The following is a 10,878-nucleotide window of genomic DNA, read 5'->3' on the forward strand; positions in this document are numbered from 1 at the left end:
ATCCCAATCCTGGGCATATATCCACAGAAAACCATAATTTGAAAAGATACATGCACCCCAATGTTCATTTCAGTATTATTTACAATATCAAAGACATGGAAGCAACGTAAATATCCATTGACAGTGGAATAGAATATTATTCTGTCATAAATGGAATATTATTCTGTCATGAAAAATAATAAAATAATGTCATTTGCAGCAACATGGATAGACATAGAGATTATCATACTGAGTGAAGTAAGTCAGACAGAGAAAGATAAATATAATATGATATCACATATGTGGAACCTAATAAAATTATATAAAAGAACTTACAAGACAGAAATAAACTCACAGATTTCAAAAGCAATCTTATGGTTACCATTGGTGGAAACTTCTGGGGGGAGGGAGGAATTAGGAGGATGGAAATAACATATACACACTACTGTATAAAATAAATGTTAATAAGAACCTATTGTATAGTTCAGGGAAATCTACTCAATAGTTTTTAATAACCTATATGGGAAAAAATGGATATATCTGTGTGAGTGTGTGTTTGTGTATGTGTATGATATATATAAAACGACTCACTTTGCTATACACCTAAAACTAATGCAACATTGTAAGTCAACTATACTCCAATAAAATTTAATAAATAAATAAGAACAAGTAGTTAGCACCTATATTGTGATCTTTAAAATTAAAGCAAACCAAGATTCCTTGGAGAAACAGTTGAGCCCATGTCTATGGCAGGAAATGTACATGACGGTCTTTGAATATATTGTGATTAAAAGCTCAACAAATGGTGTTGGGGAAAAAACTGAATAGCCACATGAAAAAGAATAAAGGCACACCCTTATGTAACATTATATACAAAAATTAACACAAAATGGATTAAATACCTAAACATAAACCCAAAACGATAAAATTCCTGGAAGAAAATATTGGGGGAATCTGCCTGACATTGGATTTGGCAATGATTTCTTGGATATGACACCAAAAGCACTGGCAATAAAAACAAAAATAGACAAATGCAGGGACTACAGCTATCTTTAAAACTTTTGTGCATAAAGAGACATAAACAACAAAGTTAAAAGGCAAACTATGGAATGGGAGAAAATACTTGCAAATTATATATTGATAATAGGTTAGTATCCAGAATATCTTTATAAAGAACTTCTACAACTCAACAACAAAAAAGCAAATTGTCTGATTAAAATATGGTCAAAGAACCTGAGTAGGCATTTCTCCAAGGAAGATATACAAATGATCAACAACCATATGAAGAGCTAACTGACATCACTAATCATTAGAGAAATGCAAACCAAAACCACAATAAGATATCACCTTACACCCATTAGGATGACTAGTATTTTAAAAAACTAGAAAGTAACAAGTGTTAGTGAGGATATGGTGAAAATGGAACCCTTGTGCTCTGTTGGTGGGACTATAAAATGGTACAACCACTGTGGAAAGAATTATCAAAATTTCTCAAAAAATTAAAAATAGAACTACCATATGATCCAGCAATTCCACTTCTTTTCATATAGCCAAAAGAATTGGAAGAAAGATCTTGAAGAGACATTTGCTCACCCAAGTTCATAGCAGCACTATTTACAATAGCTGAGAGTGGGAAACAACTCGAATATCCATCAACAAATGAGTGGATAAACAAAATGTATACACATACAATGGAATACTATTTACCCTCAAAAAAGAAGGAAATCCTGTCACATGCTACAACATGGATCAAACTCAAGGACATTATGTTAAGTGAAATGAGAAAGTCATCAAAAGACAAATACTGCATGATTCCTCTTATATGAAGTATCTAAAGTAGTCAAATTCATAGAAACTGAAAGTAGAGTGGTGGTTACCAGGGGTTGAGGGGAGGGGGGAAGGAGTGATTATTCTTTAATGGGTATAGAGTTTCAGATTTGTAAGTTTAAAAAGTTCTGGGTCTCGTTTCACAACAATGTGAATAAACAATACTGCTGAACTATACACTTAAAAATGGTTGAGGTGGTAAATTTTGTTATGTGGTTTTTTTAAATCATAATAACAAATGAAAAAAGAATCAAATATCTATCCTTCTCTTCATAACTATATTCCAGAATAATGAAAACTGATGAGGGAAAGTTCTTCATAGAGGAATCACAGCTAATAAACACAGAAGGAAAGACAGATGTAGAAAATCACAACCCCTAAAAAAATAATTTCTCAACCCCGAAGGAAATAATAATCCAGAGAGTTCCTGTCGTGGATCAGCAGTTAATAAACCCAACCAGTATTCATGAGGACATGGGATCATTCCCTGGCCTTGCTCAGTGGGTCAAGGATCTGGCATTGCTGTGAGCTGTGGTTTACGTCGCAGACGTGGCTCGGATCCCACATTTCTGTGGCTGTGGTGTAGGCTGGCAGCTACAGCTCCAATTCAACCCCTAGTCTGGGAACCTCCATATGTCATGAGTATAACCCTAAAAAGACCCCCCCCCCAAAAAAAAAAGAAAGAAAGAAAGAAAAAGAAATAATAATCTTGGCAACAAATAGCTACACAAACCATTAAGTGAAGTTTGTGGGGAAATTTTACAACAAAGAGACCAGGCTAACTCCTAAACCCACAGTTTATTCTTAACATTCCTAAATATGTGGCAACAAGATGTTACAGAATTCCTAATGTGATGCAGTAAGAAGTATGCCACACACCTATGAAATGTACTTGCTAAGTAAAGAGAAGCAAAGCAAACAGAAACACAAAAATATATGTAAATAAAATCTAAAAATGCCCAGATGAATATGTTAACAAAATCGTGAGGAGATGACATCAGCAAAAATGGCATAGTAAGGATGTCTGAAAATTCTCTCCTCCGTTAAAGCAAAATTCATCAGAACCAGCTTTTTTAGAACTCTGGATATTAACCAGAGTTTATTATTAACAAAGATTTATTCAAGAAAAACAACTGAATCTCATTAAGAACAGTTAGCTTTGTTGCATTTTAACTTGCCCTCATCCCATTCCCCACTTTCCAGCTCCACAGTAGTCTTAAAAATAACAACCCACATGCTCAGTGAGAAGTAGCAACCGGCAGCCACAAGGAGCACAGCAGAGCTAGAGCTTTTTCAAAACCACAGTCTTTAAGAATTGCTATTACTGATCTGTCTGATGATCCCTTAGAGGATCTGCACATTTGCAAGGCTGTCTGTATTCGATCTGACTTTTCCAGTATGAAAAACAATTAAAGGCAAATGCTTAACTTCAAATTACCTAACGTGGTGGAAAACAGTTGGAGCAAGCACTAAACTAACCAAAAAGTTTAAAAGGAAAAGCTGAAGAATGAGATATTCACAGGGACTTTGAAAATCTCTGACATATTCTTGGGAATATAGAAGACCACTTGCACGTGTAGTGCTGTGCACATGCTCAGAAAAGGCTTCAGAAGGCTCTCAACCCTCACCGATGGCTGATTATGAGGAGCTACAGGAGCAAATGAGGGCAAAGAAAGGGGTATCAATTTCCACTGGCTGAGTGTTAAGTCTGTGCCCCAACGTGAACACAGATCCCTTTGGCAAAGATTGGGAGATTTATCCAAAGAAATCTCTATTCATTCATTAGCTGACAACAAAACTAACCAAGCAAAGACTTCAATGGTCACACATAACAAACAACACAGATTTTACAGAATTAGTTCAGAAAAGTCATTAAACAAACAAAATATAGCAACATCTACAACAAACAGCAACAACAAACCCTGATAGGGAGGGGGGAAGAATCTTATTTCCAGACTTGCCTTATTTTTTTTTTTTTTAGGGCCATACCTGCAGCATATGGAGGCTCCCAGGCTAGGGGTCAAATCAGAACTACAGCTGCTGGCCTACACCACAGCGACAGCAACACCACATCTGAGCCATGTCTGAGACCTACACCACAGCTCATGGCAATGCCAGATCCTTAACCCACTGAGTGAGTCCAGGGATCAAACCCATGTCCTCATGGATGCTAGTCGGGTTTGTTAACCACTGAGCCATGATGGGAACTCCCCATATTGTATTTTTAAAATGTACAGATTTCAGCAAAAATTTAGGAGACATTCAAAGAAACAAGAAAATATGACCCATACACAGGAAAAAGGCCAATCAGCAGAAATTGTCCCTGAGAAACCCAAAGTGATGAACTAACTAGACAAATACTTTAAATCAGTTGCTTTAAATGGAATGGAATAATATTCAGCCATAAAGAGGAATGAAATATGGAAAGACACTAAAACCTAGATGGATCTTGAAAATATTAAGCAAGGTGAAAGAACCTAATCACAAAAGACCATACATTATATGATTTCATTTATATGAAATGTCCAGAATAGGCAAACCTCTGGAGATAAAAAGTAAATTAGTGATTGCCTAGGACTGGGGAAAGTAAGTGTGGGGGAATGGGGAGTTACTGTGTATGGACAGGGTAGAGGTGGGAGAATAATTAATGAAAATATTCTAAAAATGGAGTTCCTGTTGTGGCTCAGTGGTTAACGAATTCGACTAGGAAACATGAGGTTGCGGGTTTGATCCCTGGCCTCATTTGGTGGGTTAAGGATCCGGCATTGCTGTGAGCTGTGATGTGGGTCACAGACGCGTCTCAGATCTAGCATTGCTCTGGCTGTGGTGCAGGCCAGTGGCTACAGCTCCGATCAGACCCCTAGCCTGGGAATCTCCATGTGCCGCGGGTGCGGCCCTAGAAAAGACAAATAAATAAATAAATAAATAAATAAATAAATAAAAATGACTGGTGATAGTTGTTTATAACTCTGAATCTAATTAAAAATCATTATATTGTATTCTTTAAATAGTTGATTTGTACGGTATATGAATTACATCAATAAAGCTGTATTTAAAAAAAAATAATAAAACTAGACCTAAGCAAGAAGTGCAGCCAAGGTGTGACTGGACCATACAAGGGAGACTAACTCCTTTGCCAAATGCTGCTTACCCAGCTTCCTCACACTCAAATGGACTCTAAAAAAATTATACTTACAGACCCATGTCTACTTTAATTTTCCTTTTCAAGAAATTGATTGAAGGTACCACAACAACCCCTTTCTCCCATTCAGTTCAGCCTTGATGGCTTAGATGCAAATGCGCTAAGAGAGTCACTTGCTGGCTTAAACTGCTGCAAGGAGTTAACATGGAAACCAGCTAATTTTCATTTACTCATTACCTCAGTTAGTATTTGCCAGACACTTGGAAATCTTTTGCAACCTGAAAGCATGTGGAGTGGTTGAGTTCACAGTCAGAAGAGTGGCCTCTACCTTGGATGGTCAGTGGGTCAATCATGATGAGAGACCCAAGCCCAGAGTGGCAACCCAAGGGTGAGCAGAACAGCCATGGTCCCACCCTCAAGAAGCCTGAAGTCTAGTGGGAGAGGTAACCATGACCAAGTCATCAGCCCAAGTGAGGAGCCGAAGGAAAGATGACCAGCCTGCAGGAGCCGCTGACAAAGAGGCCACGCCAGGACTGGCAGGTGAGAATGGCTAGTTGTCCACTGGAGTCTCCCAGAGGAACGAGAGTGGGTTAACATTCTGTTTCTGGATCTTGGCAATAGTTAAACAGGTATGTTTATTTCATTTACCTATGATTTTGCATTTTTCTCTCTATATGTTATATTTTAATAAATAGTTTACTTGAAAAGATTCTACTATGTGGAAATTTGGAATTAAAAACAGATACCTTTCTGCATCTCTGTGCAACCCCAGCTTCCTCTCTAGCTGCAGCTCATGCCCTTGATCCTCATACTCATCAGCTTTCCTTTGGTGCCAAGAATGCCAAGATTTTCCCAGCCTGAGACTTTGCTACATGTTCTTCTTCTGCCTGAGGTGCATTTGTCTGCTCTTCTCAAGCTTAGTATTTCTAAAAATCATTTGAAATGCCACCCTCTTACCTGAGTCACCCAGTATCCTCCATGATGTTATATAGTGCCCTGTGTGTTCATTGCACTAGATTCAGTCCACTTTTGTTTTATCATCTGACTCCCATGATAGCGTGTGAGACTTATGAACGTCAAGGCCATCTCTTACTCTACATTTTACCCCCAGCAACCAGCCAAGTGCCATATATATAGGGCCTGATACACTATAATTCATATTTATGGAATGAATGAATAGAGGAATGTAAGGCAATGCTCAAACCAAAAAAGCCACAAGTCACTGTGACAAGACAATGAGTAAGGTTTTGTTAGCAGAATCTTGCGGTCCCCATTCAATCAACTCTAGATGATCAATAACTAGAGATTATGGATTATAGTTATTCCAGAGGCAATCTTTTACAGAGAAAGAAATGTGTCAAACAGCAAAATGAAAGGAACAAGGCCCCTATCATTCCACCATCTCCTCACCCCTACCAACCTGGGAGGTTTGCAGCAAAACAACATCTTGATTCTTAACACAATGGCACAGGGGAAGTACTAGTTTATCAGAGGATGTGCTTGTCAAAACACCTTTGTGGGCAGGTGTAATAACACTTTTCTCACTCAGCAGGGAAAGACTGCAGGGTGTAATTTCACCCAGACCCCTATTATCAAAGCCATGCCACTTCCTCCCAAACCCTAGACTATACCTAAAACTACTCCCTCAAATATACCAGGTGCAATTAGGGGAAGATCTCTCTAATGCCAAAGGAGATGAACAGAAAGTAGGAAGAGCTTAAATCAAAGCTGGTCAGAAATAGAGCTTCCTAGGCTCATCTGACTCATTATTGAGTCAGCCCTACATGAGTAACCTACCTTTAGGAAGAAGTCTCTTCTTTCTGCGCTACCCAGACAGGGGTCCATACGGTGTTGTTCCCGACTCCCTTGGTAACTTAAAGGGAAACTTTCACAATATCTGGAGCCCTTGATGTCCTGCAAATGAAAGAGGAGGATATCCTCAAATTCCTTGCAGCAGAAACCCACCTAAGTGGCACCAACCTTGACTTCCCAATAGAACAGTACATCTACCAAAGGAAAAGTGATGGCATCTACATCATAAATCTGAAGAAAGCCTGGGAGAAATTTTAATGGCTGCTCATGCCATTGTTGCCAGTGAAAACCCAGCTAATGTCAGTGTCATATCCTCCAGGAATACTGCTCAGAGAGCTGTGCTGAAGTTTGCTGCTGCCACTGGAGCCACTCCTATTGCTGGCCGCTTTATTCCTGGAACCCTCACTAACCAGATCCAGGTAGCCTTCTGGGAGCCAAGACTTCTGGTGGTTACTGATCCAAGGGCTGAGCACCAGCCTCTCACAGAGGCCTCTTATGTTAACCTGCCTACCATTGCTCTGTGTAACACAGACTCTCCTCTGCATTACGTGGACATTGCTATCCCGTGCAACAACAAGAGAGCTTGCTCAGTGGGTCTGATATGGTGGGTGCTTGCCCGGGAAGTTCCACGCATGTGTGGCACCATCTCCTGTGAACACCCAGAGGAAGTCATGCCTGATCTCTACTTCGAAGAGATCCTGAAGAGATTGAAAAGGAAGAGCAGGCAGCTGCTGAGAAGGATGTGACCAAGGAGGAATTTCAGGGTGAATGGACTGCTCCAGCTCCTGAGTTCACTGCTACTCAACCTGAGGTGGCAGATTGGTCTGAAGGCCTGCAGGTGCCCTCTGTGCCCATCCAGCAGTTCCCTACTGAAGACTGGAGTGCTCAGCCTGCCACTGAAGATTGGTCTGAAGCTCCCACTTCTCAGGCCACTGAATGGGTAGGAATGACCACTGAGTGGTCTTAAGTTCTTCCATAAACTATTAAAATAGAAATGGGTGGATGGAAAATAAAGTTTCTAAAATTGAAGAAAGAAAGAAAGAAAGAAAGAAAGAAAGAAAGAAAGAAAGAAAGAAAGAAAGAAAGAAAGAAAGAAAGAAAGAAAGGAAGGAAGGAAGGAAGGAAGGAAGGAAGGAAGGAAGGAAGGAAGGAAGGAAGGAAGGAAGGAAGGAAGGAAGGAAGCCTCTGGCCAACCTCCTTGTTCCACTTTGACCAGTCACCTGCCCACAGCCCAATCCCTCACCTGAGTACACAGCCCTCACTCCATCTACATACAGCCTGCCCCTTCAGCTTGACCTCAGATGGATCCCCTTATCTTATCTTGGGCACAGTCTTGTTCTTGAATGTACATCTTATTTCTTTACCCAGACTGTGTACACCAATGTCTTCTCAGATATTGAATATACAAGTGGACAATGGCCAGACCATATATGACAACAGAACTCTGGCCTATGATGAAGCCAAACCCCTGTAGCAATCATCCCAGAATGGTCAGAAATTGGTCAATGACTTTCAGCTTCCCTGTTTTTGTATCTGCTTCCAACTCAGGACCAACTAGAGAAGGGCAAGAATGTTCCCCAAACTAATCGCATAAGATGCCCCTCTTCTAGTCAGACCCCCTCCAGTTTTCCCATGACAACCACTTCCAATCATAACACACCTGAAGCCTTCCTTTTTTTTTTTTTTAACTGTAATTCTTTCCTACCCCTGCCTGCTTTTGAGTCCCTAACAAATTCAAGTGATGGTGGCTGACTACTTTGCTAGAGGAGGCTCTGAAGAAATGGCTTTGTTCATTCTCATTTGGGTGGTCTTCTTTTATTTCCATAGTTTTCCTGGAGGTCTCACCAATATACTGCCCCTCACAGCAGACCCCAGCTTTTGGCCACGTACATTATCTGTAGATAACAAGGCCCCTTGTATCTTGCTGCTCACAGATTGTCAAATCCACACCAACAGTGTAAATCAGCAGTAAAGGGATTTGAACTCCTCCCCCTTTGTTGCTAGCTACTTATTACTAGGTTAGTGCTAGGTTTTGTTATTGGTTCCTATTAGTTCAGCTCCTTGATGGAATTAGGCCATTCTTTTTCATCTCTTTTGCTCTCTAATTTGCTTCCACTTGTGTGGTGCTGTCAAAGTTGCTGTTTGTCACAAGAAGAATCACAGCGCAGAACACAGACACAGTATTTAGTATTTAGGCTTTAGGCTTGTTGATCAAGCCAGCCTCATAAACCTCCTAGGTGAATTTGTGCTTCTCATTCATACTTGGCTGTGGGTCACCAATAAAACTGGGTAATATTTTTCTTTCATCCAAATATTTTCCCCAGAGACATTATTCTCATTGGCTCTCTGTAGGGAACAAATTGTCAGCCTTGCATTTGGAGACAACCAACTGTCAAGCTGAGGGCCCAAGACACAAGATGCCCAAGCATCACATTTCTACCCACCACTGCCAGCTCTCATGGGGCTGTCTGAGTCCTCTCCTCCTCCAGGAAAAACTCCTATTTCTTATATTATTTTCATTAGAATCCTAATTCTCTCTCTCTAAATGGATTAACTTCACCAGGGATAATTAGGACCTTCAATGGCCGCTCTGGGTAACATGTGACTTGAACAAAATCATTCATTTGACAAGTGCTTTAGAAAACAAAGGGAATAAGATATTTTGATCTGTATGCAGAGGCCTTCAAAGGAAATTCTGATTTAAAAATTGCTTCACTAAAAGATTTCTTTGGCCAAGTTAATGAACATTTTGACAAACTTAGGCACCAACAAAATATATTCATTTTCCTAGAAAATCCTCCTTTTCTTTTTCTTCCAGTTAATTCCCTAGCCCCAGCCCTCCTTCCTCCCCCTTATATTCCCAACTGTTTGCCCTCCGCATTGACAACTGTCCAGCCCCTACAGTTTCCAAACAACTTCAAAGATCCTTAAATGTCAGTTGCCTCTAAAGACATAACCTTTCCATAAGCTAGATAGGCAGAAAACCGTAGAATTTAAATCTTAGACCACAGCTGAATTAATAATTATAATTAAGGATTTCCCTAAAGCCAGATAAGATTAGCAACTATACACAGAAGAATTTAGAATTCTTTTGGGTATATATAACACAGGATTACCTGACCTATATAAATTTTATACATTTTGGTCAGCACCTCAGATACTGAATCGCAGAATGACAGAAACTGATCAGACTGATGTGGATTCTTCTTTCTATTATAAACTTGAAGGTCAAAAACAGGACCCAAAGCAGGGTAAAATCTCCAAAAAGCCATACCTAAAAATTTCTTTTTTTTCTCTAACTTTAATTTATTTTTTATTGTTATTTCCCCCAACACACTTTTTTTTCCCACTGTACAGCATGAGGACCCAGTTACACATACATGTATACGTAATTTTTTCTCCCATTGTCATGCTGTGTTGTGTCTAGACATAGTTCTCAGTGCTACACAGCAGGATCTCATTGTTAATCTATTCCAAGAGCAATAGTTTGCATCCATTAATCCCAATCTCCCCCAGTCTCTCCCACTCTCCCCAGCCAACCACAAATCTATTCTCCAAGTCCATGATTTTCTTTTCTGTGTGAAGGTTCATTTCTGCTGTGTATTAGATACCAGATATGAGTGATATCATATGGTATTTGTCTTTCTCTCTCTGACTTATTTCACTCAGTATGAGAGTCTCTAGTTCCATTCATGTTACTGCAAATGGCATTATTTCAGGGTTTTTTATGGCTGAGTAGTATTCCATTGTGTATATATACCACATCTTCCTAATCCAGTCATTTATTAATGGACATTTGGGTTGTTTCCATGTCTTGGCTATTGTGAATATGGTTCCAATGAACATGCGAGTGCATGTGTCTTTTTTAAGTAGAGTTTTGTCCGGATAGATGCCCAAGAGTGGGATTGCTGGGTCATATGGTAGTTCTATGTATAGATTTCTAAGGTACTTCCATACTGTTCTCCATAGTGGCTGTAGCAGCTAACATTCCCACCAACAGTGCAGGAGGATTCCCTTTTCTCCACAACCCCTCCAGCACTTGCTATTCGTGGACTTAATGATGGCCATTCTGACTGGTGTGAGGTGGTATCTCATGGTAGTTTTGATTTTCATTTCTC

The 10,878-nt window shown here is 39.8% G+C and overlaps 1 pseudogene; it reads left to right on the plus strand.

The window, feature by feature from the left end:
- The first annotated feature begins 5,397 nt into the window (after nucleotides 1-5,397).
- Nucleotides 5,398-7,727, plus strand: LOC100154020 (small ribosomal subunit protein uS2 pseudogene; annotated as a pseudogene).
- Nucleotides 7,728-10,878: the final 3,151 nt, after the last annotated feature.

This window comes from Sus scrofa, chromosome 17, assembly GCF_054392235.1.
Source record: "Sus scrofa isolate SSC_HxYL_T2T_F1_AM1 chromosome 17, Sscrofa_HxYL_maternal_Yorkshire_Landrace_v2.0, whole genome shotgun sequence".
NCBI classification, from domain to species: domain Eukaryota; kingdom Metazoa; phylum Chordata; class Mammalia; order Artiodactyla; family Suidae; genus Sus; species Sus scrofa.